Source organism: Trachurus japonicus, chromosome 6, assembly GCF_045865225.1.
Source record: "Trachurus japonicus isolate A0001 chromosome 6, Traja_1.0".
Classification (NCBI taxonomy): Eukaryota; Metazoa; Chordata; class Actinopteri; order Carangiformes; family Carangidae; genus Trachurus; species Trachurus japonicus.
In genome coordinates this window covers 7756085-7783936 of record NC_140912.1, presented here as the reverse complement: position 1 = coordinate 7783936, position 27852 = coordinate 7756085, and the positions used below count along the sequence as shown (strand labels likewise).

The 27852-nt window shown below is 45.1% G+C and overlaps 1 protein-coding gene across 1 annotated transcript in view; it reads right to left on the bottom strand.

Moving 5' to 3' along the window:
* The window catches only part of peak1 (pseudopodium-enriched atypical kinase 1), a 144976-nt gene extending 126649 nt beyond the window's left edge, over positions 1 to 18327 (bottom strand). Inside the window, exon 1 of the mRNA XM_085778533.1 lies at positions 18090 to 18327. The gene's annotated coding sequence lies outside the window, so the exon portion shown is untranslated. The remainder of the gene's footprint in view (positions 1 to 18089) is intronic.
* Positions 18328 to 27852: the final 9525 nt, after the last annotated feature.

Genomic DNA, 27852 nt, shown 5'->3' with positions numbered 1-27852 from the left:
GGGCTAGCTGGTTAGCTAACTTCAGAGGAAAAGACACAACAGAGACCCTTAGGAGTCAGCACTGGTGTTGTTTTTTAACACTGACACAATTCTTGGTGCATAAACGATTAAAGTGTGTTGCTCAACTTGCGACATTTCTTCAAGTTTCTTATGCAAACAGCTGCTAATGCTAACACAGGTCATGTAACAAATAGCTCATTGGAGTGATTTAAAGGTGGTTTACAACACAGCTGCTTCCCCAGTGTAAACATGATTACAACAGTAAGTTACTGGAATGCAAACTGAACACTAAAACCAGCATCTTGTCCAAATGGGGCAGACTCTTCAAATTACAACATCTTACTTTTTTTCTTTCCTTTTTTTGCACTTCACAAAAACTGAACCAGTTTCACATTTTCACCGGGAGAAGTTGGAACAAAAGGGGGGGACCAATCAGTGCAGGAAGCTCCATCGCTGCTCTGTTCACCTTAAAAGAAGAGCTACCTCGCTTCACTAACAGAAACCCAGAGAGGTCTTCCTCTGATCGTTGCCGAGTCCCCGTCACGTGTCGGTGCAGGTGTTCTACAGTAGATCTGGCCCGGGGGCGGGGATGAGGGGGGTGGGGGGGGGTGGGGAGAAGATGTGCCAGCACAAGGGAGAATCATGCATGCCTGAGTAAATACACGTGTGTACCGTATATATTCCCCATTTACGTCTTTTCTCCTAGAAACACACTTTCCACATCTCCTCGGCCTGCATTATAGTGCCAGTGAAAAAGCAAAGGGAGAAACCAATCCTCATGTGTGAACACTGTTTCACTGCGATCTGACAGTGTGCTGCCCCAGTGCTGGGTCTGTTCATAGAAAACCAACTCTATACAGGGTCCGGTGCCGTGGTCTTGTTTGCCGGCCTCATGCTCGTTGCATAGTTTCTGCAAAGCCACTGTTCCTGTCAGTCAACAGTCCTCTCACCACTCCTCCTCTTCCTCCTCTTCTTCTTTCTCCTTCCGTGGCCCGAGTCAAGTGGCTGAATGCCAATATCTGGGCAGGACACCCACCTGCTACCACAATCACACACACACACACACACACACGCACAGAGAGGTTTTTGCAACCCCAAATCCACAAAACTTGCTCCTCTCACACAAAACTAGCACTTCCCTTTATTCTTTTCCTACAGTGCTGTATGCTCTCTTTGGAACCCCATGCATCACTTCTAATCCATTTGCAAACTCACTGTTCTTGTTTCTGATTTTTTTTGGTCTTATTCTTATTTCTCATTCACTATCTTCTTAGTTTTTTTTTTCTCGCACAAACTGTAATTTTTTGTGATTCACTCATTTTGTTGAGTTATTTATTTATTTATTTTATTTTTTCCCATTTGTAAGCTCGGATATCACTAAACTGATATCTGGCCGTTTGTGTATTAGCTGGGGTTAGGATCTATGTTTGTATGTATGTACAAGTCCTATAATGTAATGTGTTTCACTGTATTTTTTTTTTCTTTACTTGACGTTGTATTATTGTATAATGTGGAAGGACCCCCAGGAAAATGAGATGATTCATCTCAAGGGGCTATCCTGAATGAATAAATTCAGATTCAAATGCTCAGACGGACATGTCATGCTTGTCTCATCCTCTCCAGTCATTCGGCCAGGAGCCCCCCTGCCCCCCCCCCCGGTCGGCCTGCCAGCCTGATATAGCCGTGGTATGGGCCCTGGTGTGGGCCGGGATCTGCCGGAATGGGAGTGTTTGTTTTCTTGCCATTTTGATCCCTGTGTGTTCCCAGATAGTGTCACACACACTAAATGACAACCACTTACACAACCAGAAGGGGGTGAGGGGGTGAGGGGGTGAGGGGTGGTGGTGGGGGGGGGTCAGAGACACGGCATGCACCGATATCGCTAATGAGATCACAGCGTGTGCGCGGCTGCGTGCGCCTGTGTGTGTCTATGAGGCCGACACTAAAAGGAGTTAAACAGGTAACATGAGCTGTTCCCTCGCTCCGCTGGGGGACGGGGGGACGGGGGGGACGGGGGGGGGGGGGGCAGGAAAACGGGGTGAGTCTGCACATTTAATTTGAGCAGCACCGGCAGGATTATTTGTGGAAAAGGTTCTTGCTGTGTCAGGCAAGGTCAGGCTGCGGATGTTTGTTTACAAGTGGTGAGGTGGTGAACGCTGGGGCGCATTTTTCTTTTTTTGCCGTGAATGTTGCGTAATGTCTTCATCAGCTTGGACAGCGGAGCGACACATACAAATACATTTGTCGTTGCAGTTCTGCTCAGCCAAAATGTTTTGTTCTTTTATTATTTCAAAGATTGACCCTTCTTTGAAAATCTGAATCTCTTCCATCTGACTGAGCACTGACTCTAATGAATACCAACACGATTAGACCAGATGTGATCATGTTTTTCTTTAAGGTCTATGCAGTGTGACATGGGAACTGTATTCCTTTCCACTACATTTCAAGACACAACACAAGGTTCCCACTCAGCCTCAAAAAGCCAAGGCCAAGGTACAGCCACATTAAAACCATTCCTGTCCACTATTGAATTAGGACAAGATTAGGGACCGGCGTAAAAAAAAACAAAAAAACAAGGGGTCTTATTGTAAGAATGAGAGATAAGGAGTGAAGCATTTCTAAATTTCACATTTGGATGGAAATAAATGAGTCACGATGACCTAGTTTAGCATTCACTCTAGTGGAGGAAGGCTTTACACATTTGCAGTGCCAGGAAGAGCCATTATTAAGTGTGGATTTGCAGCGACGCACCACACCCACCGCCTCCATCCATCTCATCTGTAATTTATGAGACCTCCGTATTCCTCTTGAGCTCACGACGGATGCAAATTAAGAACCATATAGAATATTTAGACTTTCCAGAATGCATCCCCCGTAACTAAAAGGAAATCCTGCCTTCAAAAGGTGCAGTCCATAAGATGTTTTCCTCTGCAAGCGGAGCGGCTTCACCGGTGGCTGTTTCAACACACAGACTTACTCAACCTACCTCCTAAAACTTACCGCACTTCATCCCGAAAAGGTCGACGCTTCAGATGAATCTACAAGATAGTCCCCAAGCATGCGAGCGGCCCCCATCCCGGGGGCCTGTAATCTCCGACAGCAGAGAGAGCTCAGTTTCACCATGGTAAACAAGTCCAACAGCAGCAAGGTATGTCTGACAGATTTCAGCACAACACGTAGCCAGTTATTTTAAGATGCTGGGTGAGTCCAGGAGAGTTAGTGAGGTCAAAACTTGGCCAAAAGTAAGAACCCCCCCTTTGTCCTCTCGACTAATTCGAGTAAGGCAGGGATTGTTTTGACCTCACTGTAGCCACAACCAATCCAGAGGCCTTGCCCGAACTCAAACAAATACTTGTGTAGATAGATCACCGCAGATCTCTGAGGGAGACTTATCCTTCCATATATGGAGGTCAATGCAGCATCCAGGCACTTAAAAGTTGGAGATCACGTAACACTTTTTGTATCAACACCCCCTCTGAAGTACTAATCCAGAATTCAGGAAAACAGGGTGACATGTAGGGCTGCAACTAACGATTATTTTCATAATCAATTAATCTGTTGATTATTTAAACAATTAATCGATTAGTTGTTTGGTCACTAAAATGTAAAAAAAATGTTGAAAAATGTCAATCAGTGTTTCTCAAACAACAAGATGACATCCTCAAACGTCTTGTTTTGTCCACAAACCAAAGAGAGACTCAGTTTACTGTCATAAAGGAACAAAGAAACTAGAAATATTCACATTGAAGAAGCTGAAATCAGAGAATTTGGACTTTTTTCTTAAAAAAGCCCAAACCGATTGATTATCAAAATAGTTGACGATTAATTTAATAATCGATTATTGTGCGATTAATTGTTTCAGCTGCAGATGTGAAGCAGAGATATTGCTTTATAATGTGTAATATAGTGTAGTCATGACACTGTGGTTTCCCCCTGGGGGGGCTGTATCACGAGTGTGTCTCGTGTTGCTGCAGCACTGGTTTCCCCTCAGCAACAGTCTCTGACAGTTACAGAGTAACACAAGATCAAAAGCCTACCTGGAGAAACAAGGTCGGTGCAGGGCAGACTTTTCACCTGTTAACAGAGATACATGATGACAGTGCTGAAAATCAAAAATGTTCACGTGCAGGTGTCCATACGTTCTGGGTGGGCTTAAATGCATGTGCCTGCTTGTCACTTCATTGTCAGTGGTGAATTTTATTTGTATTTCTCAGTTATTTGCTATACCGCACATCCATCCACGCCCAGATTTAATCAGCAGAAATGCAGAACTGTGGGACCAGCCCTGGAGGCATTTCTGCTTCTAAATGAAATTGGAAACCAGATTCATCCAGGGATTTTGATCTCCCACCACATATTGTTAGGACTTTATTGGCCATCTCCCATTGCCGCCTCGGGCTGTGAGCTGTGTTAGTTCTCAGACTGAGGGAGGTTTTGGAAGATAGGATTGCAAAAAGTCTGAGAAAGGCACTATATCTACATTTCATGATGATTAGGAGATGGATTCAGTGTTGGAGGCTTGCGAATTTAGAGCAAAGATCCCTTTGAAAGACAACGGCATTAAACGGGTGAAAAATTAGGCCACATTATCTACAAGGGGTAATTACTGGATGACACATCCCTTGTTGGTTTTGACGCAAATGCATGAAAACATTTGGCTTGAAACCTGTTTGTCACCATGCTGTGACACGCCATTAGTCGTATTCTGTGAGGGGATGAATTCATTTTGCCCTCAACAACTACTGAGGAACTTTGTGCTGGCTGATCTGATGTTTTCTGTCCCACCGCAGCTGCTCGCTGCTGCGTTAACATCAGTTACCATGAGAGTACCCTGCAGAAACATTTGATGTTCATGCAGGGACTGTTCACCGGCTAAGTATGTGTTACTTTTTTTAAATGGACAATCAAGGCTTTATTTAGTCTGGCAAAACAGTTAAACAATCAACATAAGACCTCCTCAGCCTAACTAGTGTGTAATCATTTAAAGATGAATTCTAATGTGACACAAAGTTGTGAACTAATGTGGTTAACTGTCAAATATTAGAAAGGAATCACAGCCATGCCATATAGGCCCATAAGTAAATAATACATGATACACTCATTAGGGCTGCCCCAAATAATAACATTTGGAGCCATGTCTTGTCAAATTCAAGTCAAAATCAATATGACTGAACTGTTATGAACGGCTATAGGGCTTTTAATTTGAAGGGCCAGATATAGGAAGTTGTGACACTCTCGATTAGTCGACTAATCGCCATAAATGACGACTACTGGTGCACCAAGAAAATCTTTGGGGGCAGCCCTAAAACTCATCTCTCAGGGGAAAATAGAGATACTTACCATATTAGAGATACATACAATTCAATCTTCAAACTGAAACATAACTTCACTTAAGTTGTTTAACTTTGAATGTCCTCATCCGTCTGACTGATAAAGCCTGTTGATGTCAACAACTTCAGTTCCTCCAACAACGGCTTTTGTTTTGTTTGGATGTTTGTTGAAACCGCAACAAATTCCTTGTGTATTTTGTAATGTTCAGCTAAAGATGATAACAACCATCTCCACCGATACCCTCTTTAAAAGTGGATTACCCCTTTAGTTTTGTTTGTGAAAAACCCCAGGAATCCGTTGAATGCTCTTCTAGCCACAACATCAGTCATTAGTTCCCGTCTGCTGCTCTGTTAGTGAGTCTGAGCATATCCAGCCTGGAATGCAACGCAGCTGGATGGACCCTTGAACTTATCTTCAAATGAGGCCTTTGGTTTCAGGGTCAGGGAGTCTACTCCAGGCCAGGGTGTATCCACAATGTGCGAACAACCTTGTGCAAAAAAACACAAATTTTGTCTCAAATCATTATACTGTTATGCCAACTTTGGATAAAATGAGCGGGCCGACTTTGCCTGCAGCCAAAAGCCACAATTTTCCATCTGATTAATTGAATGGAACTGAATTCATATAAGTGGTGTTGGAACCAGGACTGAGGGTGGTCTCCACGCCAAGGTGAAATCCTAGAGGGGTTTGAGGCTGGAGTGCACCATCAGGTCATTGGAATAGTATTCTTATTCTATGCGCTGCCACATTATCAACCGTTAGACTGTTCTCTGACCACCAAGAGCAAACCAAGAGCTAACGTAAAGACTGACATGACCCACATCACTCAGCTCTGTGGACATTAACAACACGGCGCGGTGCTTTTACAAGACAAGCACACAGACAGGTGAGGGGTCTGGACTGAAGAAGAGTCTGGCTCGGCCTTTGTATTGTGGACCTCACAAGTGGACGATGATGATGGCAGGAGTAGTTTATCCCACGCCCGCTATTCAGCTCCAAAGCTGAATATCTGACAACACTAAATCACCGAGTCCAAAAGCTCTAGCCCATTAAGTCAGTTTGGGAGATGCTGAATAGCTGAACTCAGCCTGCCCTGTGAGGAGGACACACACTTTTAAATCACACTGTGGTGAAAGGACAGAGGGGCGAGCAGCAGCATACGGCTCTCAGCTAGAGTTGAGTCACTGGAGTCATCACCTACACTAATAGGCCTCATTTGTATGCATTTCAAAACATCTGCGGTACAGAGGCTTGTTGGAATAACGGGTAACTTGCCTTTAATGCTGTCATGTAGACTGTTTCTTGTTTTTATTTGCATTTTATTTAACACATTGTTTTCATCTTACTCATCTGTGTCCCTATGCACAACTGCCCTCTCATGTTTTTAATGGCCCCTCTGGGATAAATAAAGTTGAATTGAATTGGATTGGATTGGATTGGACTGGACTGAATTGAATTGAATTGAACTGAATTGAATTGAACTGAATTGAATTCTAGCTTGTTAATGGAAAACTAATTAGTACTGGTGGACTGGGCCAACCAGTCTTCACTACAGGCTGCCATGCCTTTAGATTATTGCTTTAAGTTCCCATATGCACCACTGCTAAATAATAACCTCAACTCAGCTAACAGCTCACTATACTTGCATTTTGGAGTTCAACACCTTAGCTAATAGCTTATCAGCAGAGCCGTGGCCTTGACATACCCAGACAATCACAAATGTTTACAAAGTCAACGTTCCTTGAAAGGTCAGGAACACTTCATTTAAACCATTTAAATGTCATTAGGCCTCAAACAGTGAAGAAATGGCAAGGCAACTTGGAAAGCAAAGCCTGAGTGCAGCTAAGATAAGAATCACTGATGTGCAAATCTTCTTCTGAGTTAAGACTGTTATAGTCATCTATAATTTATATATTATTAGATCGTATACAATCCATGGAATAAACCACCAGCGTTTTCACATTAAATTTAGCATTGTGTTTCAACTGTGTTTACATTTTCGCTGGATGTGTGAAAACATGCAGAAATCCTTTTAACTTTTTTAAAGCTTACAATTCCCTGGTTAAAGATTTGTCTGACCACCTATACAGATCATAAACAAGTGCACACAAGGCTGCTGATGAGACAGCTATGATCTATCTCTCACAGATCACACCACAACAAAGGTACACATCTTCTTGCATAATATAACTCCACAGGATCACTTTGATCTGCTCCTCTATCATTCACCATCTTCCAAAAAGGCCACAGAACAAAACCCTCATAACACTGATCATACTTGACCGGATTCAACACAAGAACCCAAAATGTCATCTCAATCTTCACCTGATATCGGTGCAGAATTCCTTGTTTGATCCGAGATTAAAGTTTCTCATTTTCTTCAATAGGATTCTGACGATGAAGAAATGATTCATAATCTCCTGGATTTGTTGTGGAAGTGAAAATGTTTCACCAGTTCTTGCATCCACCGAATCACTTTAATCTGCTCTGACGTCTTCCCACCTGGATGACTCAGCTGACAACTACTCTGACTTTCCGTAGGTGCAATGTTATTGCCTGGTAGCCGCAAAATGTACTCAGTGTAAGCCACGACCTGGAGCTGCCAACACCAATTATATCAAGAGCAGAAATCCAAAACAAAACACAGACCTGGCTACGGCTCTGCCCTGATTGCAGACCGAACTGAACGCGCTGCAACTTTATCAGCTCCAGTGACCTTCTACAACCCGGGGTGTTTTGTGTTTTGTTTAAGGGGTAAATACACGGCTGCATTCCTGATGTGTGTAAAAGGCAACTATGTTGTTCATCACAAAGACTGTGACATTTGTGGGAAGCGGGAACCAACTTTGTGGAGTTGAAGTAAATTTAGAGCCATGAGGTCATGCTGTGTGTTATGGTGAACTTTAGACCTCGAATCTGATTACAAATGTCACAAAAAGGCACATTTCTATCAAACCTTTCTGAATTTCCAGTCAACTGTGTCATTTTTTTTATCATTAAAGGTCCAGTGTGTAATAATTGGCAAGGTTTATTAGCAAAATCTGATATACTTCCCCATGAATATATTCGTAGAAGTGTATAATCACTTTAAAATAAAAGTTAGTTTGGTTTTCGTAGCCTTATAATTCTTTATTTTATATATAGCAAGGGTTATTGAACAAATGCATAACTGCCCTGTGTGCTTTTAATTGCCCCCTGGGACAAAAAAAGTTGAATTGAATTGAATTGGATTAGATTAGGTTAGACTAGACTGAACTGAATTGAACTGAACTGAACTGAATTGAATTATTGAATTATTGAATTTAAGTCTAACTTATTAATGGATAACAGTAATGGTAAAATGGTTTAGATCTTCACCTCATCGCTCCATGCTCCTGAAATACTCCCAGTCGTCCCAGTCATGTTAAACAAGTTGAGTCACCGGAGTCATCACCTACACTAACAGGCCTCATTTGTATGTTAAAGAAGTGTTTTTGTCCTCGGAGGCCACTGTCACTTTGCCGACGGGAGGGGTGAGTGCAAGTGAGCGAGTGCTGCAATCTAGAATCTGAACGCTAGATATCACGGTTTTCCCCCCATTTTACACACTGGACCTTTAAGTTCAGAGGTAACTGTGCAGGACACTGGGTTTACATTATGTAGCTACTCAAAGTGGTGGGTGGCAAACAGAGTAACCCTGCTGATATTCTATAGCAACAATTTATAGTGGTTATTAGCAGTAGATGCTAGTTAGCTAGGCGGCTGTACACAGAAAAGTCTTTAATTCCCTCTCAAGTTACTACAGCATTCACAAGTAAAACAGGTTTGTGGTCAGAAATGATTTAGTTTGGAGACAAACTAAAAAAGTTTTATCTGGTGAGGCAGGTGGCCTCAGGGAGGGGTGAGTGGGCCAGTGTAGACTCAGTTAAATATCAGCAATCCTGGAGGGGGGGGGGGGGGGGTAATGCTTTGTTCAAAGACACCTGAGAAACCTGGTCTGAGAAACTGTAGTTTCCACGGTTTTGCACACAGACGTGTTATTACAGTCTGCATCATATATTACATCTGTATGCTGAGGTCATAGACACGTTAGACTGAGAGAGAGTGTGTGTGTGTTTATGTGTGCACTCCTTAACCTCTGGGTCACACCTGTTACCTAGCTCAAGCCCTGGCTTAGGAGGCGGGAGGGGGGTCAAGGGTCAGGATGTCACATGACGCTGCCTCCACAGATCTGTTTGTGGGGCCACATGCACACATTCATTCTGTCAACCAGGAAATGATCTATTATTTATCGTCGCTGAATGTTCTCCAAAATGAATGTTTGAGAGATTGACGCTTCGGTTTGGACCTGCGGGTGCTGTTACCCAGGTTACGGGCCATCTGACAAGACTTCAGCTAGCCCCCGCCCCCGCCCCCGCGGCGAGATGAGAAACACACAAACACTAATACAGTACGCTGACATCAGTTATGTCAGGGTTATTTGAACTCTCTCTTCTGAACCCCATTCCATGACTGAATTTATGCAGGAATTCAGACAAGGTTTTATGCCATGTCTTTGAAGTCGTCACACGTAATTATAAACAGTTTTATACAGAATACTATTATGCCTGAGGGGGGAAAAGTGTTGTGTATACAAATGGTTTATTAGATTCAAATTCCCCAATAACTTTACCTCAATGCCAAAATTTAACTAATAACACATTTGCTTTTAAGAAATATTGACTTGGTGGAATTTGGTATTTTCAATGCTCACTTAACTAACCCTAACCCCTAAAACTTGTTTTATTGATAAGTGGCACTAATTTCCGCTTCCTAAAACTAACTGTTGGACTAATCAGTGCTGATAAGCCTCAGTTCAGGTGAAGGTCTGGGTCACTGAACCTTTCTGGCAAACAGAAACATTGTTCAAACCAATACAGCGTGTGAAGGGACAGATTATGGACGTCTCACTGCACTGCCATTTCAAGACATGTCTCAGAGCCCCAGTGAGTCACCCATGACATTCACTTAGAACAAGAAACAGCTTGTTGAGGTATAAAAAGGTAATTTCAGTCACATTTATGTTGTTTAACACACTGCTGTGACGATCAATACTGCAGCTGTGGGTCTGTAACAGGCAAACAGAGAGGTGAAAGGCAAATAAAATACTTGTGACTGTCAAGCAGCTGCTGCGATTAGGACATAAACTGCTCTGATCGTTCAGGCTTTACTGTATCTCTATCAGGCCGGGGGATTACCAAACATCTTTCAGCCCCTGTGAAACCAAAAGATCAAGATTTCCTCAAAACTCGATCTTTATCTTCCTGTTGCTCACCGCAAACAATGTCAGGTATGTTCACAATTCACAAACGTAGGAAACAATCCAGGAAATATTTGTCCCACACACTTTGGGGGTACTGGCATCCGCACTTATCACAAGACAGATCACACAACCCCCCCCCCTCCTCTTTAAACAGGTGAAGAAGTAACAATGTCGGGCGCCTGCCTTTGTTGACACTGTCAACTCAAAGAGTGGTAATCAAAACACAACAAGGAGCGAGTAAAAACAAGAACTGACGACTGGGCGGCCACGCGAACGCACCGAAGAGGATCTCATTTATCGGGGGGGGGGCCGGTGGGGGGGGCTGGGGTCTGTTCTGAATGGACTGAGGTTTGGAGCGGTAATGTACTTCAACTTTCGCTGGTCTGAACTTGTGACAGTGAGACAGAAGAATGTTTCACTGTCACAAACACACATTCCTCACATCAACAAAAGAGTTCAATAGCTGCTACTGCAGCAGAGCTGAGAGACACGGTGGCTTCAGCACAAAACCAAACCCTGGACCTGAACTCTGTGGGAAGCTGGGTGACGGCCTGGTGTCCACTTCTTTCTTTGTTTTGTTCTGTTTTTCCTGCAGTCAGGCATAGTTTCTATACTGTAGAGCATTTGAAGCATTTACATTATTAGTCATGAGACCAACTGTGGCCAAAATGGTTGTATATGCAGCTATTTTGGAGAATGTGCAAGTTAAGATTATAAATGGTTGCACTCACATGATCATCACTTTTGTATTGTAGTGAAAAGTTTTTGTTTTGTTTTGTTCACTAAGGACTTTTAAAGGTATAATGTGTATGAATTCCCCCCATCTAGCGGTGCGGTTGCATATCTGAACGTATTCTTGATGTTGCATTCAGGTGAAATCGGGCAGACGTCAGACAGACAACAGACGCTGCATGTAACAGGATAAACAAGCGTCTATGTAAACAAGTGGTCCGCCAGCACGAGGCAAAACAATACAGGCCTGACAACATGTTGTCATGGTGATGTTGTGTTGTTTACCTGACCCACGTTTTACCGTCTTTCTCTCGTAGAGTTAAATGACATCCGGTTGGTTTGCCGACGGCCGTCTGCCTGACTGCACCTGAATGCAACATCAGTGCCTCCGTCCTTCCTCACACTACACAGTGGTGACAGTTTTAACAGGCCGAGCCCACAGCTCCACTCAGTTTCCATGGTTACCTACGGTCACGATGCAACATGGCCGCCTCGGTTCGGTGCGTCACCCACTTATGTATTTGTAACGACTTGTAACAACTCATTCTAAGGAACCAGAAAGATTTCATTTGTATGCAGCTGTGATTCACCTTCAGTGAAATACATATTTATTAAAGTAATATTTGATTTTTGCTAATAAAAAGCCAAATAAGTTACAGACTGCGGCTTTAAGGAAGTTTTATCTGTGATGAAGTTGCAGTTTGGCGCTCTCTAAAAGCAGCAAGTCACAATATTAAAAACAAACCAAGCAAGACGAGATGAGACAACAATGAAACAGTAAATAAATCATGAAGACGAGACGACCAAAGTGCAGCAGTAAATAAAAGCAGCAGCATCATCCAGTGCAAACAGTGAATCTACAAAGTTGACACTGCATCACAGCACGGCAGGTTACTGCACATTGTTGCAGTCATTACCGATGACTGGCACGTGTGTGTGTGTGTGTGTGTGTGTGTGGGGGGGGTGGTTGGAAGGACCTGGGTAGGGGGGTGGGGGGTGGTTGGAAGGACCTGGGTCGGGGGGTGGGGGGGGTGGAAGGACCTGGGTAGGGGGGTGGGGGGGGTGGAAGGACCTGGGTAGGGGGGTGGGGGGTGGGTGATTGAAGCTCCAGATCAGGGGGTAAACGCTGCTCCTCACTCACACCCTCACTCACACCCACCTGCACTTGTGTAGAGTCACATGGTGACTGATGGTCCACTCAGAAACAGGTCGCCATGCAGTGAGTCTAGACCAGTACTCTGAAAACAATGTGTGAAGGAGGAGGCAGCAGGTGGTGGGGGGAAGCAGCCGGAAGCAAGACGGCTGAAACTCAGATTCAACTCAGAGGTTTGTCTGGGTCTGGGTCTGGGCCTGGGCCTGGGTCTGGGTCTGGGTCTGGGTCTGGGTCTGGGCCTGGGTCTGGGTCTGGGTCTGGGTCTGGGCCTGGGCCTGGGCCTGGGCCTGGGCCTGGGCCTGGGCCTGGGCCTGGGCCTGGGCCTGGGCCTGGGCCTGGGCCTGGGTCTGGGTCTGGGCTCCTTCTCTTTCAGTATCATTATATCACCAGTTTGTTTTAATCTCCTAGTTCTAGTAGGCTACATGAGTATCTTCCACAGTCTCTAACAGCTTGGTCACATCATTTTGCACCATGCTCAGTTTGCTCAGTTTGCTCAGTTTGCTCAGTTAGCTCAGTTTGCTCAGTTTGCTCAGTTTGCTCAGTTAGCTCAGTTTGCTCAGTTTGCTCAGTTAGCTCAGTTTGCTCAGTTTGCTGTTGCTGTGTAATACGACACTGAAAACACATGTGAGAAACATCCAGAATCTGTTGTCGTTCATTGACAGTTGCTGCTCCTCCTGCACCATGCGCACGCACACAGACAGGTATGTGAGTTACTATGGTTACAAGGACTCTCTGCTGATCTCTTGCTCTAAAAATTTGGGGGCTAGTAGGGCCTATGCTTTCATACAAAATTCTAATCTTAGTGGACCTCAACATGGAAATCGATAGTTTTACTTTTTTGGTGAGTGACCATTATTGAGCATAAACTTGCCTGTGTCATTGATAATGGAAGATTGTTTTTATGCTTTTAATTTAGCTTTTAAATGTATTTTTATGTTTCAATGTATAACACTACCCCTGTGTTTTGTTTTTAAATGTGCTATAAATAAAGTTGATTGATTGATTTATCATTCAATATCCCAATTGGTTGGGCTGTAATGAAAAAAAGGGGGTGTGACCTAATCATGTGCTGGTTAACTAAATAGTCAATTAACTGAGTCAGTTGGAACAGTGAATCATCATGTCAGCCAATATACAGCAATGTAAGAATCTAGCACTTATCTTTAGTAAAATTAACATCTTTGAGTTCTGGTCTGTTGGTCAACCTAAACAAGTTTTTGAAGACACTCACAAGCATTTTTTCCAGTGTTATCTTCCTGATCTGTGAACATTTATTAGGGCCGCGGGCAATCGCACCGGGCACTGGTCCCAACAGCTATGAAATAGCTGCAGGGACCAGTGCCCGGGCGAAGCCCGGGCACTACTGTTATTGTGTGGATTTTTTCTTCTTATTATTTTTCCACTTCCGGCCAACTTTCGATTCGCTACTAGTCCTGCAACTCGAAGAGTTGCAGGCCAAATTATATATCAAAACGTGCGGCTTGATCGGGATCGGTGTGCTATTACTTTTCTCAACAGTTTACGAATTTTTCGCGACGTAGTCGCGAAAAACTGTGCAAAAATTTTGCATGTAAGTCAATGGGACGGGCGGAAAAAAAAGCGCGAAAAAGACCAATCATTGGAGTTTAACAAAAGTCTACTGCTCAGGCATACTTTCACCTAGAGACTCCATTTAAACTTTAAACAGTAGACACAAGTCTTGTGTATTGTCGTATTACTCCACGTTTTGATAGGTCATATAGTTTTTGATCAATCCCTGATCAATGACCATGATCATTTTTGGAGAAATTATGAGTTTATAATGGGTGTGTATTGCATGGAATGTTCGTGTCAGAGTGCGTGACATCATCGGTTAGAGTGGGAAAGAGTGAAGAAACATTCTGTATTTTTTCTGGATAAATTGCCACCACGGCCACAATTTACACTCTACAGACATAATTTTTTCAGAATTTGTAAGACAAACTTGTTATCTCTCATGTCATGTGCTCAAAATATCAGAGAGACTTACAGAACTTACAGAAAACAGCCTCTGAGTTGCGGCCACGTCTGTCCTGCTCCTCATTTGAGTCCAATACAAATATTTTCTGAGAGGAGCAGGAACGGCCTGATGTTTTAAAAACTGCCAGCGTCGCCAAAAATATTTACTGTAGAAACACCAAATCGTACCGAAATTTTCAGTAAGTCCTTAGAGCAACGTTGATCTGTGTTTTGTTCTGATAGGAGTTACCGTTTTGTCATGCTAGGCCTAATTGTGAGACCGGTGCAGAGGCAGAAAATGGCTGTTTTTCTCCACGTTTCTGTCTGTCTCAGCCTGCGGGGGCCCCTATCGCCGTGGTAACCTCTTTGATCCTCAGGCCAGGGCTCGTTAACTTCATAAACAATCCACCTGGCGCTCGTTTAAATGTTTATAAACACAGACACAGCTAAATCAGACTGACACAGGATGCAGCTCATAGTCACACACACACACAGACTCTAGAACCAGCTTCATGTGATTACAGTCACACACACACACACACACACACACAAACACACACACACACACACACACACACACACACAGGTAACCTAATGTGGTTACAGCTCCTCCATATCAGTGCTTATAGAAAGATGATCATGTGTCTGTCTGATCAGCTCTGTCTTGACCTTAAGATCGTGGGTTTGATTCCCATGTTGACAGAGAGATGGCACAACCCGCAGTAGCTCCCGTGGCCCATTCAAAATTTCCCGAGAGGAAAATTTTCTAGTTATTATTTTTCCACTTCCGGCCAGATTTTCGATGTGCTACTAGTCCTGCAACTCGAAGAGTTGCAGGACATATTATATATCAAAACGTGCGTCCTGATCGGGATCGCTGTGCTATTACTTTTCTCAAACAGTTTACGAATTTTTCGCGACGTAGTCGCGAAAAACTGCGCAAAAATTTTGCATGTAAGTCAATGGGACGGGCGAAAAAAAAAGACCGAAAATAGGACCAATCATTGGAGTTTAACAAAGTCTACTGCTCAGGCATACTTTCACCTAGAGACTCCATTTAAACTTTAAACAGTAGACACAAGTCTTGTGTATTGTCGTATTACTCCACGTTTTGATAGGTCATATAGTTTTTGATCAATCCTGATCAATGACCCATGATCATTTTTGGAGAAATTATGAGTTTATAATGGGTGTGTAATGCATGGAATGTTCGTGTCAGAGTGCGTGACATCATCGGTTAGAAGTGGGAGAGAGTGAAGAAACATTCTGTATTTTTTCTGGATATAAATTGCCACCAACGGCCACAATTTACACTCTACAGACATAATTTTTTTCAGAATTGTAAGACAAACTTGTTATCTCTCATGTCATGTGCTCAAAATATCAGAGAGACTTACAGAACTTACAGAATCAGCCTCTGAGTGCGGCCACGTCTGTCCCTGCTCCTCATTGAGTCCAATACAAATATTTTCTGAGAGGAGCAGAACGGCCTGATGTTTTAAAACTGCCAGCGTCGCCAAAATATTTACTGTAGAAAACACCAAATCGTACCGAAATTTTCAGTAAGAGTCCTTAGAGCAACGTTGATCTGTGTTTTGTTCTGATAGGAGTTACCGTTTTGTCATGCTAAGCCTAATTGTGAGGCCGGTTTAGAGGCAGAAAATGGCTGTTTTTCTCCACGTTTCTGTCTGTCTCAGCCTGCGGGGGCCCCTATCGCCGTGGTAACCTCTTTGATCCTCAGGCCAGGGCTCGTTAACTTCATAAACAATCCACCTGGCGCTCGTTTAAATGTTTATAAACACAGACACAGCTAAATCAGACTGACACAGGATGCAGCTACTAACTAACTATGTGTCAAGTCAGTCACACACACACACACAGACTCTAGAGCCAGCTTCATGTGATTACAGTCACACACACACACACACACACACACACACAGTTAACCTAATGTGGTTACAGCTCCTCCATATCAGTGCTTATAGAAAGATGATCATGTGTCTGTCTGATCAGCTCTGTCTTGACCTTAAGATCGTGGGTTTGATTCCCATGTTGACAGAGATGGCACAACCCGCAGTAGCTCCCGTGGCCCATTCAAAATTTCCCGAGAGGAAATTTTCTAGTTCTAGTTTCCTATTCTTAGCTCTGCTCTGAACAACGATATCACTACGTTTTGAACCTTTACTCTAAACTAACGGTTCACAGGCTGAGACGACAGATGTTGACAGCTGAAAATATCACCTGTCAAACATGTTCACGTCCTCCCACAGCCTCAGACTTGGTCATTTACAGGTCTGCATTAAAAATTAAATGTCTTCATCACTTGTTAGAGCTGTCATGCTCCCCTCTACATTCTGAGGCGGTAATAAAGACAGAATAAAACTCAGTCCTGATTGTGCTACATGTGTGTGTGTTAATACTGTTACATGTGTGTGTGTTAATACTGTAGGCTGTAATCACAGTCTTCCCTTCTGATGTACTGAGACAGAGAGAGACTGAGACACAGCTATTCCCAGACATGCCCAGATACATGTAGCATGCAGGAGCTGAATTATGCAATACACCGGTAAGACCTGATCCACTATGGAGTCCTGTGTACATTTCTAGATATTTTTGGACATGAATTATAGCAGACACATGTTGAAGACAGATGTTGGGAGGATGAGAGCTGTTTACAGGTAGAGGGGAGTCAATTCTAAGAATAAACTTCATATTTAAATGAACTAGTTTTTGCATTCATAGCGTAAAAATCATTTCAACCTGCAGTGTCTATCAGACAAACTGCCCCCAGTGATCTGCCTGGGGGCAAATACATTCTGGTGCTGTTAGAAGGAGCTAGAGCTGCTTGCAGTATTGAACACCCCCCGCTCTCGTTTTTTTTTTTATTTATCACCATCTTATGTTAACGTGGTGAAATGCATCTCATATTTAACCCTGTCCTCTCGGTTCCCCCTGTAAGACCCCTGGTGGTCCCTGGACCCCAGTCTGGTCTGAGGCGGTAAGAGAGACGCTGCCGAACCCGTTTAGTAAACACGGAGAGAGAAGTTGTTCCTCGGTCTGGGCTCGTCTCCAAACAGCCAGGATGTAACTAGACTAACTTTAGAGCGAAGCAGCAGCGGCTTTCTGAGCTGTTTCCCAGTGTTTTAGCCTGTCGCTCCGGTGTGACAGCGGCTACAGCGGCTACAGCAGCAGCATTAACAGCATTAACAGCATTAACAGCATTAACAGCAGCAGTAGAAGCAGTAGAAGCAGCAGCAGCAGCAGCAGCAGTAGAAGCAGCAGCAGCGACGCAGCTCCCAGTCCGCTGGGTGAAGCGGTGAAGCGGTGAAGCGGTGAAGCGGCAGCAGCAGGAGCGGTGAACCGGACTGGGAGCTGTGGAAACTTCTCCCGCTGTCTTCGCATCTTCGGCCGCAGATAAATAAATGTGACAACAGCCGCTTCCTTCCGCACACACACGGGGCTGTAGCCTCTCTTTATTTGCCCCCGGTGGTCAAACTGGAAGTTGGCAGTCGAAAAGAAAGTGACGAGAGAGAGAGACTTCTTCTGTCTGAGACACTTTCAATTCTGGGGGAAAGAGGGAACAAGAGGAACCAACCCGGAGCTAACTTTTCCTACCTTCCAGACGCAGAGCAGACTGACTCCCGGTCGCTTCCAGCGCGTAAATCCGCTTTGACACCGTCCTCGGTCCTCGGTCCTCGGTCCTCGGCGGGAATAAAGGAACAATCCGACTGTGTGTGTGTGTGTCTCAACTCTTCCAGTGCCAGTGATTTTTCGGCTCCTCTCTGCCTCTCTGCGTGGCTTCAGCAACAGCCGCTGCAGTTTTTTCCACCAGCCCTGACGCGGGGGCGAGCGCGCCGGGACAGCGGGGCTGGCCAGGACAGCCGCGGGAACGCGCCAGGACAGCCGCGGGAACGCGCCAGCAACACAAGAAGTTCAGAGACTGCCCCTGGGTTTCAAAAATAAAAAACAGAAACTCTTCGTCTGTCCTGTTATCAGATGAATGCTGCATTATAAAAGTCCTGCTGTGTGGAGCGATTAGGATCAAATACAAATAAATACATAAAACTAAATTTAGTTATTTGCATTGCTTGTTTCTAAACATTTGTATAAATTGTCACATTGTGATCAGGATTGAAAGTGAAAACAAAGGTTTTGTCTTTACAAATTAATTACATTCCATTAGTTCCCTTTTTTGAGAGCTTTCAACAGAATATCATGGTCTTCCTCAGTAGATTTCACGGCTTTTATAAAACTTATACATTTGCCAGTGTGTTTTTGTATAATAAACTCATGTAAAATAATTATTGTCACAGCAAATGTGATAAACCCCTGACAGGTTACTACACAGTGTGAGCCAATCCACCATCAGTATTATTAATTACACCTGTGTCACACACACAATTCAATCAATTCAATTCAATTCAAATTCTCTTTATTGGTATGAATGTTGTGAGAACTATGTTGCCAAAGCATCAATAATCAATGAAACAAAACAAATACAACTGATAGAATCAAATATATACAAATAAAAAAAGTATAGGCTACATTTATACTGTGTGTGCTGAAGTGTTGTCTCTCTCTTAGATTGGGAGTCATTAGGTAGGCTAAGTTGTTATATAATGAAAAATAAAAATATCTCTCTCTCTCTATTTCAATTTCAATAGCTTTATTGGCATGACAAGACAGTGCTTCTATTGCCAAAGCATATAACAATAAAATAATATTAATAAAAATAATAATATATAGAATATAATAAAATAATCTCTCTCTCTCTCTCCCAGACAGCTGGCAGCGTTGATGCTTCTGAATCATACAAATGAATGGATTGAATATGTTGTGGTATTACTCAATGAAAGGATGGTATCCTCCAGCTCTGGAGCTCTTAACCTTCAGTTTTACTCTTATACTATATGCAGTGTTTTATATGATGCAGTGTTACAGTGTGTTGATCATCACGTTGTGTTTCCTGTTGCAGCAGAAAAGTCACATCACTGATGATACATTATGGAGCCTGCACTTCAAAGCACAAATTGATTTCAAGCTCTTCTAATTATTCAGACCCCTGTTTGTATGAAAAACACAGCTGGCATCAGTAGGAGGCAAACAGATGTGCGCTACAAAGCCACATCACTGTGTGTGTGTGTGTGTGTGTGTTAGTTATTGAAAAGCGTTGAGAGCAGCAGTGTGTCTTTTACTGACATCACTGCTCTCACAAGGGACAACCACCAGAGAGGAAATCCCCTTCTTCCCCGCTGCCTTCAGGTGCTGTTCGAGATATTCACATGGCAATGAAAAGCCAGAAACACAGCAGAGAGTCACTGGATGTGATGAATGAGCAGCTTATGACTGCTGCAGAAATCATTCGCTGAATTATGGCTAATTGTTTTAGAATTGATGCAGCAGCAACGTGACACGTTTCCTCGAAATGAAAGTCTAGTAAATCGAGCAATAAAGTTGTTTTAAAGCGGCAGCGGCGTCGGTTGGTTTGGCCACGTTACATTTACACCTTTAGAACTATAGATATAAAAGTTTATGAGGAGAACCTGAAGGCAACACGAGTTTGGGAAGAGGAGGGGGGGTGGGGGGGGGGGGGGGGGGGGGGGCCGAGGTTGACATGTGGGAATGACTCAAGTCTTTTACACATTCCAGGCATTGTTTCCTCCTCCTCCTCCTCCTCCTCCTCTACTTGCCCCGGTCCTGGGCACACAGGCCAAGGATTTTCCAGGGCTGAGGGGTGGTGGAGGTGGGGTGGGGGTGGGGGGGGTATGGAGCGGATGATGGATCAAGGAAAAGGAAGGATGACTCGCATTTTCCTCTTTTTTTTGTTGCCTGTTTCAGAGTAACTCTCTCCTCCTCCAGCTGAGTAAAGAGGAGTTAAAGGGGTATTGTGTACTTTTGAAACGTCCCTCAGGGTTTTGTATCATCCGTCTACATCTGTCACCTGCAGGACAGCACCATGTCAGAAGTGTTACTGTGTGTGTCTGTGGTGATCTCACTGTGGGTTGATTCTTCCTCTGTAGTGCTACTGATAAGATAACAAAGAAAGAACGTCGATGTGCAAAAGGCAATTAATCATTCCTCTTTAAGTGCATCTAATACGGTACAGTGCAAGGTTTTATGCGTCACAGCCTTTTTTCTTTTTTTTTTGAAGTATCAGTAGTCGTTATGATTTTATCAGCAGAGCACATGTCATTACAAAATCTGCATCTTCTTCACAGTGTGAGTCCAGTTCCAGAGATCTGACAGGGTGGAGTGAGTCAGGGTCGACTGGAGGAGACACAGTCAAGTTAAATGACTCACATTAGCAGCAAAGTTGGAAATGGGGGCATTTTCCCAGATGATGGCACTGAAGAAGACAAAAGAGAATTCATGAAACTTACAATGAAATATTACTTTCTCTTGTGGAAGTAAAAAAAAAAAGCTGACAGAACTTATAAAGCCACATCCCTCATCACTGTGTATCTCAAACACCATTTAGATTTCAGGGGCGGGTCTTCCATGGTGGCACAGGGGGGCACCCACCCCCCCTGCAATCTGACTGGCCACCCTTTGTGAATTTTTTGTGTTGCTTATTCTGCTAAGACTTCTTATTTACAAGATAGAGTTGATTATTGATCCACTATAATTTTAATATTGACAAGTGGAAAATGAAAACGCCTATTTTTCATTTTAAGGAATTAATTAAAATTTTTAATTTCCTTAAAATAACTTAAACATTTTAAGGAAATAATTATATAATATGATTCAATGTCGCCAATAAAAGCAAGATGAAGACAAACTGTAAACAGTGGGTAACCGTACAATATAAATATTCAAGACAGCGATCAGTGGCAGCCTTCATTTTTGTTACTTTTGGGTGCCCCCCCCAAATTCTGTGTTGTTATCCCCTGTGCCCCCTACCAGAAAATACTCTGGATCCGCCCCTGTTCGATTTCACATTTTTTCTCACATTGCAGTACCAACATCATGTGTTTTTCTGATTGTGTTTCAACTAAAGTCAGAGCCTTTTTTTGTTTTATTTTGTGTCTGTCTCCTGTCAGATCCTTTTTAGTTCTTAGAAGCTTTATTTTATTAATTTATTTTATTTATTTATTTTGGTGCAGACACGTTGAGAAACTGCCATTGGAGCAGCAGTCGGGAGAAGCCGGGGTTACAGCAAGCTGCTGTCGTCCTGCTTCATTATCTCAGAGCAGCCCAGACGTCAGCTGCAGTGAAGATGCTCTGCAGCTGACTGTCACATCCAGTCTGGGAAAATCAACAAGAGAATCACAAAAAACTCTTTGACTCAACCGGTGTCTCATCTTTGATGAGAAACTATTTGAAATAAACCGAACAGAGCCTGAATAATAGGATGACTTATTCATAGAGAGGAAATTAAACATGGACAAGTGAAAGCATGACTAAGTTGCAAATTTTCCAATGCACCCGAAAAAAGAAAAAGCTATTGAGTCCCAGTGGTCAGTGAGGTCAACAGTGTCCTCAGCGGTGACTCACTGAGCCCAATGCTTTATTGATTAAATAAGGGGGTGGGGATCTGTGCCATCAAAACATTTTAAAAATCAATCACTGCAGCATCTGAGTGGAGCTGATAAAACACAAGTTCTCAATCTGAGTGGAGCTGATAAAAACAGAATGAAGTTCTCATGAATGGTGATTGGCTCTCACCCCTGAATACTACAACAAATACTAAAACGAGGCTCTTCTTGACCACAATAGTGCCTGTTCTTGTGCTAACATTCAGGACCAGGGTGTTGAGAGCCAATTCAGCACATGATGCCTGACTCATCCTCTCTTTGAGCCACTCCCTCCCTCCCTCCTTTCCCCTCCACTGGTCCAGGATCAGTGGCTCTGCTGGACCTGGCTCCTCTCTCCACCACCGCTCCACCGTTGGCCCACCGCTCCACGGGCAGGAAGACAGCCACCGCTCCACCGCTCTACCGCTCCACCACCGCTCCACCGTTCCACGGGCAGGAAGGCAGCCAAAGGATGCAGAGGAAGAGGGTGTTTATACATCAGTGGGTGTATTTGGTTGTCAGGACAAAAGCTGGGTGTGATGATGATCTGACAAGAAGAGAGGGTAAGAGGAGCGACACGACGAGGGACTGGAGAACAGCAGGACGGCAGACGGAGCGGATGCAGGGCGGGGGTGTGAAATGGGTCAAGAATTGGACTTAAAGTTGAGGTAAAATGCACTAACACGGTGTGAGCCATTACTCTCTACCATTTATCCTTTTCTCCCTGGGTCTGTGTTGTTGTGTGTGTGTGTTTTTTTTACAGCTTTGGGCCAACATCAAAGCAAAAAGAGCTGTAGCTAAGCTCATTATACAAATGAGCTCTGGGGCCGACTGTGCACATCGTGCAGTACACATGTGAAAGATGATCCCACAAGTTAAAAGGTAAACAACTCTAATAAGGCAGAGGGTGTCTCTCTGGTCACACAAGTCCCATCATTCATCTATCTAACACTGAAAGAGCTTTATGTAGATTCATTCTACATCTGAGATATCTCAGCAACCACCAATCAGGGTTCTTTAAGGATACACTTTATATCCTCAAGTGATTCTCCGACTCTTATTAAACTCTGCCACCAAGTTGACTGAAGTTTACATTTTTACTTGGCCTTGTCTCGGTTCCGGTCGAGCTGGACTCGGGATTTCTTCTCAAGACCAGTCTAGACCACAGCTGCAGTGACATCTTTTTTTTTTTTTTTACCGCATGTGTCTGTCTGTCACTGGCTTACGTACGTTTATATTATGCAATTCAATAACTTAAGGTTGTTTGTAGCGGAAGCACCTCTTCCTGGTTCGTCCAAATTTGACGAACCAGGAAGAGGAGCTTCCGCTACAAAACAAGCTTGAAATATCCTTTTTTTTTTTTTTTTCGGGACAATTTCTCATGTTGGGGCTTCAATACAAGACGGACATTACATACGAGCAGCATGGAGGTATTTGGATGTTTTTTGGTGTGTCTTTTTGTTACGAAGACAGTTGGTATCCATTTGCAACTGTTATATTGACATGCACTGCTACGCCGAGACCCCCTGTAACTCAGAGAAGCCACGGAGGACTCTGAAACTTCTCCCAGCCCTTAGTCCACATGAGGGGGAGGAGATAATGAGTGAAATTTGAATTTTGGGTGAACTATCCCTTTAAATATGGTATAGATTTTATATAAAATTGGTCTCACCCCTCCTTGGTCTTGGTCTTGACTTGGTTTCGACCCCCTCAAAGTCTTGGTCTTGGTATGCTAGTGAAATGTCGATTGCATCAGCTTCATGGTCTCAGTTGAATGACATCCAATGACTTTGGCGATGCTCTGTTTTGAGTTGTAGCGCCAGCAGGTCAAATTTTTTCCAAAGACATTAAATACACCAATCAGGCGACCACCTGCCTAATATCAACCACTGTTCCTTCCTTGGACCAACTGTTGATAGACCCTGACCACTGTAGACCGGGAACAGCCCACAAGATGAGAGAGACCCAGTCGTCCTTGGAGAACTGGATCAAACCCTTATGCTGCCCATTTTTCCTTCTAACACTTCAACTTTGAGGGCAACATGTTCACCTGCTGCCTAATATATCCCACCCACTAACAGGATCCATGATTAAGTGTTATTCACTCCATCTGTCAGTGCTCAGATGTTATTTCTGATCAGTATCTCAACATCTGGACCGGGTCCAGGTTCTGTAAACACTCGTGGTTGCTGATGCATGAACCACCATGAGGTCGGCATTTGTGGTTTTGAGTTGAAATCTCAAGAACTGTTGGATGGATTTCCACAAAAATGTGACAAACACACTAATGTCCTCTTAGCTTTTCATGACGTACCATCAAATCTAGTGTTTATTTTCTCAAGGACTTTAGTTTATGCAAACGCATGGAAAGATTATCACACATCATCATTCTCAGCTGCACTTTTATGGGTATACACTTTATATTGTGCTGATAATGATAACACACTAAATACAGATGGCGGGCCTGGTAAACTTGTGTGTACAGCCTCAAAGAACAGCTTTGTCAGGCTTCCCACTCTTTTCTTGAAATAATTTTCCTGAAAATCTTTCACCTGCTGCACTGTACGGAATAGCCCTGTGCTACAGTCTGACAGACATGTTATCACAACATACACTAACACATCCCTCGTCCCATTTATGCTTTGGAGAAGTGTTATTTTTTGACAGTTGTACCTTATTTTGTACATGATTGTTTCTGTGTTTATTACCCTCTCAGCCCCAGAAGTCTGATTTAAAGGTGTGGAGTCTGTGGCTTTAACTTATGGAATAAACTCTTACATGCTTAGAAATTAGAAAAAAAAATCTCATTTTCCATGTGTTTTCCAGGACGCGTGGGAACCCTGATAGTGTTGTTAAAGGGATAGTTCAACATTTTGGCAAATTGGCCCATGGCCATAAAACCTTTAGTTTTAGTAGGTTTGTTACCTTGAATTGTCGGTGCAAGCTGCTCAGAGCTATGCTATGGAGGTTAATGGGATTTCTTGGTTTCCCTCATCAAACTCATCAAATACACAATCCAACAACGCCAAAACGTTTTGGTGGACAAGTTGTGACCTGCACATTCACCACGCTATGAGATAATAACAGAACGTTTTAGAGGTAAATTCATGCAAAACCGCTGATGCGCGTTCCCGTCTGCATTTGCCTCTAAACTCCATCCAATCATCCATCCATTGTCCGCCGCATAGAGTCGGGTCGCGGGGGCAGCAGTCGGAGCAGGGATCCCCAGACTTCCCTCTCCCCGGACACTTCCTCCAGCTCTTCCGGGGGGACCCCAAGGCGTTCCCAGGCCAGCCGAGTGACGTAGTCACTCCAGCGTGTCCTGGGTCTTCCTCTGGTCTCCTCCCGGTGGGACATGCCCGGAACACCTCCCGAGGGAGGCGTCCAGGGGGCATCCTATACAGGTGCCCGAGCCACCTCAGCTGGCTCCTCTCGATATGGAGGAGCAGCGGCTCTACTCCGAGCTGACAGAGCTCCTCCCCCTCTCTCTAAGGGAGCGCCCTGCCACCCTGCGGAGGAAGCTCATTTTGGCCGCTTGTATCTGGGATCCCGTTCTTTCGGTCATGACCCAGAGTTCATGACCATAGGTGAGGGTGGGAACGTAGATCGACCGGTAAATCGAGAGCTTTGCCTTTCGGCTCAGCTCCTTCTTCACCACGACGGACCGATACAATGACCGCATTACTGCGGCCGCTGCACCGATCCGCCTGTCAATCTCGCGCTCCATCCTTCCCTCACTCGTGAACAAGACCCCAAGATACTTAAACTCCTCCACCTGAGGCAGGAACTCTCCCCCGACCTGAAGGGTCGGGGGAGAGTTCCCAGCTGCTTCACACTCGGCTGCAAACCGCCCCAGTGCATGCTGAAGGTCCTGGCTCGAGGGAGCCAACAATCATCTGCAAAAAGCAGAGATGAAATCAAGTGGCTCCCGAACCGTACCCCCTCCGGCCCTTGGCTGCGCCTAGAAATTCTGTCCATAAAAATAATGAACAGAACCGGTGACAAAGGGCAGCCCTGCCGGAGTCCAACACGCACGGGGAACAGGTCTGACTTACTGCCAGCAATGCGAACCAAGCTCCTGCTCCGATCATACAGGGACCGTACAGCCCTCAGCAGAGGGCCTCCAACCCCATACTCTCTGAGCACCTCCTCAAAGTATTCCTTCCACCGCCCGGCGATATCCCCAGTCGAGGTCAACAGCTCCCCCCCCTCCACTGTAAACAGTGTTGGTGGAGCACTGCTTCCCCCTCCTGAGGTGTCGGATGGTTTGCCAGAATTTCCTCGAGGCCGACCGGTAGTCCTCCTCCATGGCCTCCCCGAACTTTTCCCAGACCCGAGTTTTTGCTTCCGTGACCGCCCGGGCTGCCGTCCGCTTGGCCTGCCGGTACCCGTCAGCTGCCTCGGGAGTCCCCCGAGCTAGCCAGGCTCAGTAGGACTCCTTCTTCAGCTTGACGGCCTCCCTTACTTCCCGTGTCCACCACCAGGTTCGGGGATTGCCGCCGCGACAGGCACCAGAGACCTTACGGCCACAGCTCCGGACGGCCACGTCAACAAGGGAAGTGGAGAACATGGTCCATTCAGACTCAATATCTCCGGCCTCCCTCAGGATCCGGTCAAAGCTCTCCCGGAGGTGGGAGTTGAAGACCTCCCTGACAGGGGATTCTGCCAGACGTTCCCAGCAGACCCTCACGATATGCTTGGGTCTTCCAGGTCTGACCAGCTTCCTCCCCTGCCAGCGGATCCAACTCACCACCAGGTGGTGATCAGTTGACAGCTCAGCCCCTCTCTTCACCCGAGTGTCCAAGACATACGGCCGGAGGTCAGATGACACGACTACAAAGTCGATCATTGACCTCCAGCCTAGGGTGTCCTGGTGCCACGTGCACTGATGGACACCCTTATGCCTGAACATGGTGTTCGTTATGGACAAACTGTGGCTAGCACAGAAGTCCAATAACAAAACACCACTCGGGTTCAGATCGGGGAGGTCGTTCCTCCCAATCACACCTCTCCAGGTAACACTGTCGCTGCCTAGTGAGCGTTGAAGTCCCCCAGCAGAACGATGGAGTCCCCAGTTGGGGCACCTTCCAGCCCTCCCAGGGCCTCCAGGAAGGCCGGGTACTCTGCACTGCCGTTCGGCCCGTAGGCCGAGACAACAGTGAGAGACCTATCCCCGACCCGAAGGCGCAGGGAAACGACCCTCTCGTTCAGCGGGGAGAACTCCAACACATGGCGGCTGAGCTGGGGAGCTATGAGCAAGCCCACACCAGCTCGCCGCCTCTCACCATGGGCAACTCCAGAGTGGAAGAGAGTCCAACCTCTCTCCAGGAGTTGGGTTCCAGAGCCCAGGCTGTGCGTGGAGGTGAGCCCGACTATCTCTAGCCGATACCTCTCAGCCTCCCCCCCAGCGAGGTGACATTCCATGTCCCTAAAGCCAGAGTCATTGTCCGGGGATTGGGTCGCCGGGGCCCCCGCCCACGGCTGCCACCCAAATCACACGGCACCAGCCCCTTCTGAACCCTCCCGCGGGTGGTGAGCCTACGGAAAGGCGGGCCCACGTCGCTCGTTCGGGCTGCGCCCGGCCGGGTCCCGTGGGCCAAGACCCGGCCACCAGACGCTCGCCTGCGAGCCCCAACCCCAGGACTGGCTCCAGGGTGGGGCCCCGGTAACGCCAGTCCGGGCGACGTACACTTCCTCGATGTTTTCTTTTTCATAGGGGCTTGGAACCGCTCTTAGTCTGACCCGTCACCTACGACCTGTTTGCCTTGGGAGACCCTACCAGGGTCAGTTTTGTATAACGTTCCATTATCATCTCATAGTGTGGTGAATGTGCAGGTCACAACTTGTCCACGAGAGCGTTTTGG